The sequence below is a fragment of the Pteropus medius genome, unplaced genomic scaffold (assembly GCF_902729225.1).
Source record: "Pteropus medius unplaced genomic scaffold, Ma_sr-lr_union100, whole genome shotgun sequence".
Taxonomy (NCBI): Eukaryota; Metazoa; Chordata; class Mammalia; order Chiroptera; family Pteropodidae; genus Pteropus; species Pteropus medius.
Window position 1 is genome coordinate 6,194,823 of NW_024340698.1, and position 12,486 is coordinate 6,207,308.

Genomic DNA, 12,486 nt, shown 5'->3' on the forward strand with positions numbered 1-12,486 from the left:
TAACCCCTCCCTCTGTTTGTGTGCATAAAAAAAAATAACTACTTGCTCTCGATCAGCTGCAGCCTCTTCCTGCAGCCTCTTCCTGCAACTCTGACCAGCCGCTGCTGAAGCGGCCTTGAAAAATAGATTGGTATTCTAAAGACAGAGAAGAGCATTATAAATTGAGGTAAGCTGAGCAAAGGCATCAGAAGCCCGAGCCCAAGGGATATTTTCTGGCAGCCCATTGCTCAGGTGGGCAACTAGGGAGAATTCCTTGGGCCTTATACTTGTGGAGAGGAGACCTGTGGCAGCTGCATATTACTCTTCTTTTCTGAACATCATTAAAATTTAATTTTGAAAATTCTATGTTTAATGATACTCCCAAGGGCCTATGATCGTTACTGACTGCGCAGCCTCCTTTTAAGGGTGGGGGGGATTTGGGGCAGCCAGTGCAGGTTGAGTTGTCTTGAGGCCCCGTTGTCTTCCATGGATGGCCAGTATATTGGGCTAGAGTATTGGGTGCATTAGAAAAGGATCACAGAGGGCCTTATATTCCATGGTAAGGAGTTGTAGGTACTGCTGAGACATTGAAAGGTTTCAATCAGAAGAGTAACACAGTCACCTATACACCTTAGATAAATCCCTCTGGTTGCTGCCTGGGAGATGGTATAGACAAAGGCAAGAGTGGAGGGACTATCCAAGCAAAAGGTAATGGGGCCTAAACAGAGCCTGAAGCACTGAGGAGTGGAGTACTCAGAGGTAGTATCAAATAGCCTTGGGTACTCACTGGATGTGAGTGTGTAGGGGAGTAAGAAAGGGGAGGAGTCAAGGGTGATTGTCTAACAAGTGCAGAGGGAGATGGCACCTTTGTAAGAGTCTCCAGTCTCCTCAAGAGCCGGCGGGCTGGGAGGGAAGGGGAGGATAGGGGAGGGGAGGAGCAGATCAGAGACAGAGAACAAGGAAACCAGAGAGGCAAGGTGGTGAACCCCGCCCCAGCCCCAGCCCACCTCTCATCCCTTTTCCCACCCACCCTCCAACCGCAGCTCATCCTCGAGGGCGGAGAGAGGTGGCATTTGAGTCCTCCGGTATCCCAGCAGGCAGTGCAGCCTAGAGACGCTGACAAAGAACCGGGGGAGCAGTCGCAGCTGCTTTGCGAGGAGCTGGTGTGTCGAGGTGAGAGTCCCCAACCGTCCCGTCACCCACTTCCTCCGACTTCGGGAAAACGTGGAAGTTACGTTGCCGAGAGACCCAGCAGAAAGAGCGAGCAGTCCCCAAACCCCGAGCTTGGTTCGGTGACTGACAGCAGGGCTCCGCGGCGCCGGGATTCGGGTGGGAGGTGGGGAGAAGGAATCAGATGGGGTCCTTTCTGCCCCCATCCCGCTGACTGCCGCCGTTCTGCTACCTGCATAAGACCGCAGCCCCAGTCTGCCAGCTGGCCCGTGTGTGTGTGTGTGTGTGTGTGTGTGTGTCTGTCTGTCTGTCTTGTCTGTCTGTCTGTGCCCGGGCGGAGGCTAAAGGCTCGGAATCCTCCCAGTGCCTGCCTGGCAGAGTTCGGTTGCCCCGGGGAGGCGACTCCGGGGACAACTCTTAGGCGGATGTTTTGAGGAGGGCTGGGGGAGGGAGCTCGACTCCCTATTTGGGGTGACACCGTCCTCGCCCTTCCTCCTTCCTCCAGCCCAGCCGGTCCCCTCAGCGAGCAACTGGAAGGAAATTGGCGGGGATGGAGGCAGGCGTCCGGGGTGGCTGGAGGGAGATGAAAGGGGTGGAGAGTCAGGGAGGGAGAGCGAGCGCATTCTTGGAATGCAAAATGTGAGGGGGCGGTGTAGGGGTATGTGGCCTGTCTGCTTCCCCTTTCCTGGACCTCCGCATGGATCTTGATGGTTGCACCAGCTGCTCGGCTGTAAACAGGCTCACATGACCGGTTTCACACGGAGCCGGCCGGTGTGGGGACGTGGGCTGGAAAGACTGGGACCGGCCCAATCAGGTGCAGTTGAAGTCCTAGGACGGACTGTTTGAGACTCCCTCTTGCACTCTGGCCTTTAATCTGTTCTGTGTTTTCCCCTCAGTGTAAAGTTAACATCTGTCCTCTCTGGACTGCAGTAGCATTTCTGCCAGAGTAGACTCAAAGAGACCTCTCACGTCGGGGAGCGAGAGGGCAAATATTAAATGAAAACACTCCCGGATTTTTGACCTTTGAGGGAAATAAGAGGTCGACGCAAACTTGAAAAATTGGATCCTTTAGTCTTTCCTAAAAAGCAGTCCTGTTTTTTAAGAATGCATTGCGTTCTTAATTTGAATTCCAGACTGAAAGGGAGAAGTCTACCTTTTCAGGCAAAGAATACATGGAGTTTAATATATTCTTGATGATGAAAATCTTCTCGACGGTTCCTCTAAGTGCTGGGAAATCTTTGCCTATGAGATGCTATATACAGGATATTTAATAGAGAGTGGACACCACCTTTTAGATTGCAGTATATTTGGTATAAAGTAGTGGAAAGTTTGGAAAACAGGAAACGGGCGAAATGTGCCTTTCAAGTTGTTCACTTCCACATAGTTAAACAGGATGCAAGTTTAAACTAGTTTGCGAAGCATTTCTAGAACTCTCAAAATAAGAGATTTACTCAAATACCAGGATATTTGAAAATGTGAAATTTTTCAAATCTGTGACAGGTGATTATGATAGATTCCCTTTACATGTAATATACAATCAAATATAATGGATGTTATTTAGTATAAAGTTACCCCTTTATAGGCAAAAGAGAAAATAGAACAAATAGCTTATAAAATAATGCATGTATCTCCCCTTAAATTGTTCACGCACATTTTCTTCCCAAATATTATTTTTTTTTTCATGGGGCTTTTACATTTAACTCCAATTTCTGAAAACAAAACAATTAAGAAACTACAAGAAAACCTTCCTCATCCTCTAATAATCCAATAAAGTAAGTAATTTGCTATTCTTTTTCTGCTTTTAAAAAAGTTTAAAATGGAAAATAGAGGAATTAAAAATCTTGTCTAAAACTTAAACGAGCAGATTATCCGTGTTGCTCTTAATCTTATTTTGCCACCTTCTAGTATTCTGGAGAATTTTGCCCTACAGTAAACAGATTAAGTGATTTACTCTTTGAGGCCCTCCATTTCCTCATCTGTAATATGAAAGTTTTGTTTTAATCTCCAGGGTCTTTTATAGCTCTCAAATTCCCTAAAATAGTGGTTTTTGATTAGAAACTATTCTTGGCCGAAATAAGTTGGTCAAATAAGCCAAGATATTGGTATCAACTAAAAAAATGTTCAGTAACAAGAAGTATCTAGAGTCCTAACAGAAATAGAAATTTCACTCTGCAAAATTCTCATTGGTAAATTAGCTGTATAGGTTGACCTGTAAACCTCTCCCTCTCCCTCCCTCCCTCTCTCTCTCCCCCTTCTCCTCCCTGCCCCCCCACCATTCTCTCCATCGAGAAACTGAAGATTGCCTCAGCTAAATCCTGCCTCCACAATTAGGAACAACAGTTCCACTTGAGCTTCATGCATAGTATAAAGTCCAGTTCTTTCACTTATTACAGCTTTTTCCTGAGCTAAGTGGGCTATGTGACCAGGGTCAAGTTAGAATAAAAAGGTGGCTCTAGCAGGGTCTCACCTTGACAGTACCTTGGTTAGATCACCAGAACCAGTGTCTTTTTTTAGCTTTTCAGGGTTTGAATTTAATTTTGCCAGCTCATCCAGGAATTATACATTGATCTCGGGAATTTATTCACACTCCAAACTCACAAAATATGTCTATGTTAATATGTGAATGCCAGTTTACTAACTTACAGTGGGAAGAAGAAATGCCAAGCATATCAGAAGACTCATGTATAAGCCAGGACATCCTTTGCTCTTGATACTATGGGAACATATAGAAATTGCTCTTGACCTTCCATTATTATAGGGTCTATAAATGTGGACCATTTCTTTCTTAGAACATCTAGCAGTTGCTACATTCAACAAAAGTATGGTGTGCTTTTATATAAAAACTATTTCAGTCACACCTTTGTATTGACATAGTTTATTCACCTGATTGAACCTGGGCCACCTGCAAAATATCTCAAAAATATGTTTCCTCTCCATTCATACTGCCTTAGTCTAGGCCCTCATCATCTCTCTATGCCATAGTCATTCAACAGTTTTTTTTTCACTATAACTACTCTGGAGCCAGGTCCTCTGCTTGACTGGTCAATGTCAGCTGGTTTCCTACTTCAGATCTTAGCTGGTCAGTTTCCTGCTTAAAATCCTTCAGAGGTTTCCCATTTCCTGGAGCCATGGTTCTCAAAGTGTAATATGTATCAAAATCATCTAGAGGGTCCCAACCCCAGAATTTCTGATTCAGTAGGTCTAGGGTGGGACCCAAGAATTTCCATTTCTAACAAGTTCCCGGGTGAAGCTGGTCCTGCTGGTCCAGTACCACATATGGAGAAACATTGGCATCCAGAATCGAGTCTAAAACCCCAAACTTGGCTTATAAGATTTATCACTATCTGCCTCCAGCTTACCTTTCCAACCTTGTCTCTTGCCACTCCCTCATACATGCTGTTTTTTTGAAACCATATGAAATGCCAAAGCTCATTTTAAGAGTCCCTTTCATGCCTCTACATATGTATTCTTCCTGGAATTCACCCCACCCCTCCACTCCTACTGAAAACTACTATTTAAGGCAGACCTCACTTTCTTTATACTCTCAGAGCATTTTGTATCTACTAGCAATTTAACACTTGCCACATCATATCATAACTACTATGAGTATCTTCTTCCTGCTAGGTGGAGACAATGTTTTCATCTTTTCTCCATATTCCTTAGCACAGTACCTGGTATATAATAAGTGCTTAGTAAATGTTTGTTGAATTTGTGATCCTAAAACTTCTGAGAATGCAATATGTAGCAATATATATATTTCATATAATGAATTAATATGAATTCTGCTTTAAGAATTGCACATCTTGAAATAACTGAAGACATATTGGGATATTATAATAAAACAACAGTTTGAAATAACTAGCTTAAAAGAAATGCAAATTAAAACCACAATGAAATATCACCTCACACCTGTCAGAATGGCTATCATCAATGAATCAAAGAAAAAGTGTTGGCGAAAAGGGAACCCTCATACACTGTTGGTGGGATTGCAAATTTGTACAACCACTGTGGAAAACAGTCCGGAGGTTTCTCAAAAAATTAAAAGTAGATCTAACTTTTGATCCAGCAATTGCACTTCTGGGTAATTATCCAAAGAAAACCAAAACAATAATTCGTAAAGATCTATGCACCCCTATGTTCATGGCAGCACAATTTACAATAGCCAAGATATGGAAGCGACTTAAATGCCCATCAACTGACGATTGGATAAAGAAGTTATGGTTCATATATACAATGGACTATTACTCAGCCATTAAAAAAAATGAAATCCTGCCATTTGCAACAACATGGATGGCCCTAGAGGTTATTATGCTGAGTGAAATAAGTTAGAGAAAGATAAATGCCATATGATTTAACTTATATGCAGAATCTAAGGAACAAAAAGAACAAACTAATCAAAAACACACAAATATAGAGGACAATCTGGTGACGGTTGGGGCGGGGTTGGGAGGCTGGGAGAATGGGGTGAAGGGTTAAAGAAATACAAATTAGTAGTTGATAGATGGTCACAGGAATGGTGAGCACAGCATAGAGAATGCAGTTAGCATTAATGTAAAGGCTAGGTGAAGAGCCAGAGGAGAGAAAGAGCAATTAGGGGGGTCATTTTGTAAACTATATAACTGTCTAACTAATGTACTGTATACTTGAAACTAATAATAAAATAAAAAAAATTAAAAATGTTTTTAAAAAGACATTGCTGGAGCGCATATTTTTTTAAACGCTTAAAGCATATACTACCCACCTTTTACATCTTGAATATGTAATAGTCTGTCACTACATATTATTTATAGCAGTCAGTCCCATTAGTAAGATATCAAATTATACAAAAAAAAAAACCTAGAAAATGTATAAAAACAAAACTGCCTAATGTTGAGCATTGAACTGTTTAAAAATATGGAGTGAACATTATAACATCGCTTGTGAAAGAGTTGACTTTAGGAACATATCAGCCATTAAAAATCCTAATAGACAATATTGGAAATTCAAAGAGGGAGAGAGCTGAGTTTATACAATGGGAAGGAAAGAGAGGTTTTAATACCAGTGAGAGTAAAGCCAAATAACTTAGGCTCTTAACTATTTCACATTTACTTGGCTATTGGCAAGGACTCCACCAAGTATGGAGGAAGAAGATAGCCCCTGTGCCCAGATAACAGGGAGCTGGCTTGGAGGTGGAGCTAGGAACCCAAACGGAGTAAACACTGTAGAGCCCCAGACAGGTAGTAAATGGCTGGTGCTCTGAAGCCAAGCAGATAGGTCACTGGTTTCTGGGGAAGTTTGTACTTTGAATCATTAACCGTTTCAAACTTTGAACCACTTCAGTACAAGAATACCCAAGTTTCACTTACTTCATTTGATTTTTCTTGCAGTCTCCTCTTCCCATAAAAAGGTGTGTGTGCAAATGACAATGTGCTTTTAAAGTGTTCTTTAACAGTCTCCAAGTTTAGAATCCGCGGTGGTAGAAGACATTGAAACTCCCCTGTTTACCTCAGAGTCTCATCTTTTCCTTTCTCTGGTCAATCCAAAGTGAGGGAAGCAGAAAATAATCACAAATAATCACACTTTGGGGTACTAGTCTCCCTGGACTGATGGTAGAAGGTGTGTGTGAGGATTTTAGTGTGTTTAGGCTTTTTTTTTTTTTTTTTTGGTAGAGAAGTTTGTAAACTGGTCACAAGTGGTACCAGTGTGTTTTCTTTCAAATTTCAGGATTGCATTTCTGTTCCTTTAGTATGGAGGAAAAGGACAAGGAAGACAAGGTAGTTTCCTGTAGCACCAGCTCCTGGCCGTACTGTCTCCCTGTTAAGGTCAGGGGTATGGGGGTATGTTGAGGACTCAGATTTCTAAACACTGATGGCCCACTTGGGCACTGAGGAGCCAGAGGAGATGGGAGGAAGATAGGGAAGAAGGGAGGCAGGAGAGGCAGCTGGGAATACTATTGTATGTTCTCCTCTTACCCTAACCCCTGGCAAGTAGCCACCGTAGATTTATTGTTCCTCTAATTTGGTCCCTTTGCTTCTACGGGGAAGGGCAGTGTTTCTTGATGAAGGAGACAATTATTAGTAAACACTTGTAGGTTAAGTGATAAGCTCAGTATCTGCTAAGTACCTAAAACTGAGCTTGGGTCTATGAAGGATGCAAAAAGGGAAAAAAGAACCCACAGGAAAACTATGGCATTATGCTCAAAATCAGGGGAGTCAAAATTAATACACACAAATGTCAAAGTAGTCAATCCATACAGTAAGTACATTAAAAAATGACAATTAGTGAGATCCATGTAGATCAGGGTAGTAGAGGAAAGCTTCAAGGTGGAGGAGGCGCTGAGCTAGGCTTTGAAGAATGAGGAAAATTTTGGGGTCCAGAGAGGAAGAATAAGATAAACCTTGGTTATTAATACCCTAATGAATAGTTACTGACAGCCATAGTTATTCTTTCATAATCAGGAAAATAAACCATATACAACTTAGTAAGTGGACTTGTATTTCAATTTTTTCTTTATAAAACTGAAAAAGAAACTCATGTATCAAGACTTGAATTTTGGATCATCCTTTGAGAACTTCCAGGAAAAGCAGGGAAATTTTTGAGAGATGAGGGCATGTGTGACAGCATCAGGGAGGCAGGACTTTTTATTTTTTATTTTTTATTGGGCTGACATTGATTAACAAAATCCAATAAGTTTCAAGTGTACAATGCGACAGTGACTCATTTATACATTGCATTGTGTGTTCACTGCCCATAGTTAGACTTCTTTCTGTCACCATATATTTGACTCACTTTATCCCGTCTACCTCCCGCCTTGCCCCTCCCCTCTGGTAACCACTAGTCTATTGTCCATGTCCATGAATCTCTGTTTGTCCTGTTCATTTGTTGCTTTTAGGTTTATATCTCACATATAAGTGATATCATCTGGTTTTCAACTTTTTCTGTCTGGCTTATTTTGCTTAGTATGATTATCTCAAGGTCCATCTATGATGTTGCAAGTGGCAGTATTTCATCTCTTCTTATGGCTGAGTAATATTCCATTGTATATATGTACCACAGCTGCTTTATCTAATCATCTATCGTAGGGCACTTCAGTTGCTTCCATGTCCTGGACACTGTGAATAATGCTGCTATGATCACTGGGGTGCATGTATCTTTTCAGATAAATGTTTTCAAGTTTTTTTGGGTAAATACCCAGTAGAGGGATTGCTGGATCATAATGGTAGATCAATTCTTACTTTTTTGAGGAAACTCCATACTGTTTTCCATAGTGGCTATACAAATTCGCAGTCCCACCAGCAGTGTATGAGGGTTCCTTTTACTCCACATGCTCTCCAAACTTGTTATTATATGTCCTGTTGATAATAGCCATACTAACAGGTGTGAGATGGTATGTCACTGTGATTATGATTTGCATTTTCCTAATAGCTAGTGAAGTTGAGCATCCTTTCACATGTTGGCCATTTGTATGTCTTCTTGGGAGAAGTGTCTGTTCAGGTCCTCTGCCCATTATTTAAATAGATTGTTTGTTTTTCTATTGATATTGAGTTGTATGAGTTCTTTGTATATTTGGGGTGTTAGGCCCTTATCCGAGGCTGCTTGCAAATGTATTTTACCATTTGTGTGGTTGTCTCTTTGCCTTGTTGATGGTTTCTTTTGTTCTACAGAAGCTTTTTAGTTTGATGTAGTCCCATTCATGCTTTTACTTCCTTTAGGGTCAAATTTATAAAATCCTCTTTAAGTCCTAGGTCCATAAATTTAGTATCTATGTTTTCTTCTGAGCAATTTAGTTTCAGGTCTTATATTCAGGTCCTTAATCCACTTTGAGTTAATTTTGGTGTGTGGTGATAGACAACAGTCTAGTTTCATTCTTTTGCAGGTGGCTTTCCAGTTTTCCCTGCAGCATTTATTGAAGAAGCTTTCCTTTCTCCATTGTATGTTTTTGGCTCCTTTGTCGAAAATTATTTGCCCATATAAATGGGGGTTTAATTCTGGACTCTCAGTTCTGTTCCACTGGTCTGTGTGTCTATTTTTCTGCCAATACCATGCCATTTCGATTATTGTCACTTTGTAGAAATAATTTGAAGTCAGGCAGAGTGATGCCTTCAGCCTTGTCCTTTTTTCTCGGGATAGCTTTGATTCAGGGGTCTTTTGTGCTTCCATACAAATCTGATGATTTTTTATTCTATTTCTTTAAAAAATGCTGATGGGATTTTGATGGGGGTCGCATTGAATCTGTATAATGCTTTAGGTATTAAGGTCATTTTAACTATGTTGATTCTTCCAGTCCAAGGACACGGAATATCTTTCTATTTCTTTGTGTCTTTTTCAATTTTTTTTAATAGAGTCTTATAGTTTTCATTATATAGGTCCTTCAAATATTTCATTAGGTTTAATCCTAGGTATATTATTCTTCTTATTGCAATTACAAAAGCAATTGTTTTTTTTTATTATTATTATTTCTTTTTCTGACAATCCATTTTTAGAGTAGAGAACAAGTATGAATTTTTTTTTTTTTTTTTAGGCAAGACAACCCTTGGTTGACCTCAGATTGTGAGGACCTTGTCAGCTTACAATCCCTTATTTTTTTTTTATGCCTACAGTACCTGGTCTTCCTAGGTGGTCTCCCATCCAAGTACTAACCAGGTCCAATCCTGCTTAGCTTCCAAGATCAGACAGGATTGGGCTTGTTCAGGGTAGCAGGGCCGTAGATGCTATGGATTTTTGGAACGTTGATTTTGTATCCTGAAAACCCTGTATTTATTATTTCTAGAGTTCTTGTGAAGTCTAGGGTTTTCTATACAGAGAATCACGTCATCTGTAAATTGTGACAGTTTGACTTCTTCATTTCCTATTTGAATGCCTTTTATTTCTTTCTCTTACCTGATTGTACTAGCTAGGACCTCCAATTGAATAACGGTGGTGATAGCAGACAGCATTGTCTTGTTCCTGATCTTGGAAGGTTTTTAGTTTTTCACCATTAAGAATAATGTTGGCTGAAGGTTTGTCATATATGGCCTTTATTATGTTAAGGTACTTTCCTTCTATACTGATTCATTCAGTGTTTTGATCATAAATGGACACTGTATCTTGTCAAAGCCTTTTTCTGCATCTATTGATATGATCATATGATTCTTATTCTTTATTTTGTTTATGTGGGTGTATCACATTAATCGATTTGTGTATATTAAATCTTGTCTTTGCCCCTGGGATGAAGGCAACTTGATCATGGTATACAGTCTTTTTAATGTGTTGCCGTATTCGGTTCGCTAGTATCTTATTTAGGATTTTTGCATCTGTGTTCATGAGAGATATTGGTCTGTAGTTTTCTTTTTTGTGTTATCTTTACCAGGTTTTAGTATCAGGGTAATATTGGTCTCAGAAAATGAGTTAGGCAAAATTGCCACTGCTTCGATTTTTGAGAAGAATTTGAGAAGAATAGGTATTAAATCTCCTTTGAATGTTTGGTAGAATTCACTGGTGAAACCATCTGGTGTTGGACTTCTACTTTTTTGATAGGTTATTGATGATTGTTTCAATTTCCATACTGCTGATAGGTCTGCTTAGATTTTCCAGTTCTTTTTGAATCAGTCTAGGAAGGTTGTATCTTTCTAAGAACTTGTCCATTTCTTCTAGGTTATACAATTTGGGGTTATATACTTTGTCATAATATTCTTGTATGATCCTTTGTATTTCTACAGTGTCTGTCATAATTTCTCCTCTTTCATCCCTGATTTTGTTTATTTGTGCCCTTTCTCTTTTTTCTATAGTGAGTCTAGCCAGGTGTTTGTCAGTTTTATTAATCTCAAAGAACCAGCACTTCGTTGTATTTATTTTTTATTGTCTTTTTGTTCTCAATTTCATTTAAATCTGCCCTAATTTTGACTTTTTCCTTCCTTCTGCTGATTTTAGGCTTCGTTTGCTCTTCTTTTCTAGTTTTTTTTTTTATTTTTTTTAAGATGAGGTGTTAGGTTGTTTATTTGAGCTCATTCTTGTTTTTTGAGATAGGCCTGTAATGATATGAACTTTCCACTTATTACTGCTTTTGCCGTGCCATGTCCCTGAAGTTTTGATATGTTGTACTATCATTATCATTCATTTCTATGTATCTCTTGATTTCTCTTTTTATTTCTTTCTGATCCAGTCATTCTTTAGTAGCATGTTGTTTAATCTTCATGTATTTGTGGTTCTTCCCACTTTCTTTTTACAGTTGATTTCGAGCTTCAAAGCATTATGATCAGAGAACATGGTTGGTATGATTTCAAACTTCTTATATTTGTTGAGACTATCTCTGTGTCCCAGTATGTAGTCAACCCTTGAGAATGTTCCGTGTGCACTATAGAAGAATGTATAAGCAGCTGTTTTGGGATGGAAGGCTCTGTAGATGTCAATTATGTCCAGTTGGTCTGATGTTTCATTTAAAGATGTTATTTCCTTATTGATTTTCTGTTTGGATGATCTGTCCATATCCAACAGTGGGGTATTTAGATCCCCTACTACAATAGTGTTTTGGTCTGTTTCTTTCTTTAGTTCTGTTAGTAATTACTTTATATATTTCGGGGCTCCCTGATTGGGAGCATAGATGTTAATAAGTGTTATGTGTTCTTGGTATATGATTCCCTTTATCATTATGAAGTGTCCCTCAGTATCTTTCTTTACCTTTTTTATTTTGAAGTCCATTTTGTCTGATATTAGTACCGCTACTCCCACTTTTCTCTAAATGCCTTTTGCTTGAAATATCATTTTCTACCCTTTCACTTTGAGTTTATATTTGTCTTTGGAGCTGAGATGTATCTCCTGGAGGCAGCATATGGTTGGGATTTGCTTTGTGATCCATTCTGCAATTCTGTGCCTTTTTATTGGTGAGTTCAGTCCATTTACATTTAGGGTGATTATTGAAATATGAGATTTTCCTATAGACATTTTATCTTTTGCTTTCTGGTAGCTCGGTGTTTCCATTGCTTCCTTGTCCTTGTGTTTCTGTTTTTTTCTTAAAATTTTTTTTGGGGGTTGGGTTTTGTGGATTTTCTCTCTGGACCTTCTTGTTTTATGTTAGGTACATCAGTTCTGAATCTTTCTTGTGTGGTTACCATTATGAAATGTAAAGTATAGTTTTATATATATATATATATAAATATAAATATATTTATATTTTTATTTATCTTTATCTTTATCTTTATATTTATATATATACATATATATGTATATATACACATATATATACATATATACACATATACATGTATATATATATACACATATACATGTATATATATATACATATATATATACATATATATGTATATATATAAATATATATATGTATATGTATATACAACTTTACATTTCATAATATATATT

At 39.1% G+C, this 12,486-nt stretch overlaps 1 protein-coding gene and 1 pseudogene across 4 annotated transcripts in view; one reads left to right on the plus strand and one right to left on the minus strand.

Moving 5' to 3' along the window:
- The first annotated feature begins 1,004 nt into the window (after nucleotides 1-1,004).
- Nucleotides 1,005-12,486, plus strand: part of MOSPD1 (motile sperm domain containing 1) — a 36,878-nt gene continuing 25,396 nt past the window's right edge. For 2 of the 4 annotated variants that reach the window (XM_039875138.1, XM_039875118.1), the window contains exon 1: nucleotides 1,026-1,152. The gene's annotated coding sequence lies outside the window, so the exon portion shown is untranslated. Of the gene's footprint in view, nucleotides 1,153-12,486 lie in introns of all 4 variants that reach the window. The other 2 variants (XM_039875129.1, XM_039875146.1) reach the window with 2 other exon arrangements.
- Nucleotides 9,720-9,838, minus strand: LOC120613391 (uncharacterized; annotated as a pseudogene).